This window comes from Eschrichtius robustus, chromosome 3 (assembly GCF_028021215.1).
Source record: "Eschrichtius robustus isolate mEscRob2 chromosome 3, mEscRob2.pri, whole genome shotgun sequence".
NCBI classification, from domain to species: domain Eukaryota; kingdom Metazoa; phylum Chordata; class Mammalia; order Artiodactyla; family Eschrichtiidae; genus Eschrichtius; species Eschrichtius robustus.
This window is the reverse complement of record NC_090826.1, coordinates 35,309,159-35,310,369: the sequence shown is the minus strand read 5'-3', so window position 1 is coordinate 35,310,369 and position 1,211 is coordinate 35,309,159. Positions and strand designations below refer to the sequence as shown.

General features: G+C 46.1%; 1 protein-coding gene across 12 annotated transcripts in view; it reads right to left on the bottom strand.

Annotated features, from left to right (window-relative positions):
• The window catches only part of ZNF691 (zinc finger protein 691), an 80,121-nt gene that overhangs the window by 25,425 nt on the left and 53,485 nt on the right, over positions 1-1,211 (bottom strand). The gene's annotated exons all lie outside the window — the stretch shown is intronic.

Genomic DNA, 1,211 nt, shown 5'->3' with positions numbered 1-1,211 from the left:
CAAAAGACTGTTGCTCAGATCTATTCTGACAAGCAACAGGTTTTATAATTTTTTTATTACTGATTTTGTTATTATTTTTTTATCAGCCAGAGTCTCCTTTATCCACATCCCTGGCTTCACCCTGAGTGGCTCAGTGCCTGAGGGTGGGGACCAAGCCCTGCCTAGACACTTGCCTTCTTTGCCAAGCTAATCTGTAGGGCCGGACCTATGACCCAAGGACACACTAATCGAACTTCGAACCATGAGTCTTCTACCCCAAGAGGTGGCTCCGGCCACTCCTTCTGTGGGCCTGGGTCTCCCCACCTAGGGATCAGGCTCCATTAGGATTCGCCCATTCCTGTCTCTTCCTACCCAACCACTCAAATTCATCTTCCCTTGCCTGAGACCAGTTGGGAGCGCTGGAGTACAGGGAGGAGAGGGGAAGGGCCAGACTGGGCTGCCAGGTGCTAGTCTCCTTTGCACTGAGGGCCAGACGATCACCAAGAGAGGAGGGCCATGGGAAACTGAGAACTCACTATTCGAGAAGACGTGAACACTCCTGCCCTGCTGTGTATAGTTGGAAGATATTTATATATATTTTTTGGTTGTCAATATTAAATACAGACACTAAGTTATAGTATATCTGGACAAACCAACTTGTAAATACACCACCTTACTCCCTCTGTAACTTACCTAAGCAGATATAAACGGCTGGTTTTTAGAAACATGGTTCTGAAATGCGTATGGGTTGAGGGTAGGCAGATTTGGATGGGAATGGGAAAGAAGCAACTATTAGAGCGACTTCAGACTTTTTGATGCCAAGATTCAGTCACTTCCAAGCACCTTTGATCAACACCCTCTACTGCTTAAAAATCTGTTTGATCTCTAGTACCTAGAGAAAAATCTAAAAATCTTGGCATTCGAGGCATTCCCATTTTCCTTCACGTATGATAGCTGGTATTCAAAAAAATGATAGCTATGTGCTGACCTTGATGCTCAGGCCTTGATATGCATTATCTTGAATGTGAGGTAGGTACTATCTCTGTACATCTGACAGGCTCAAAGAGGTTAATGTGCCTGAAGCCTCACAGCAAATATGCTAAAACCCCTGCTTTTAACAATTATACTGCAGGAATTCCCTGGCGGTCCAGTGGTTAGGACTCGGCGCTTTCACTGTGGTGGCCCAGGTTCAGTCCCTGGTCAGGGAACTAAGATCCCGCAAGCCACATGGC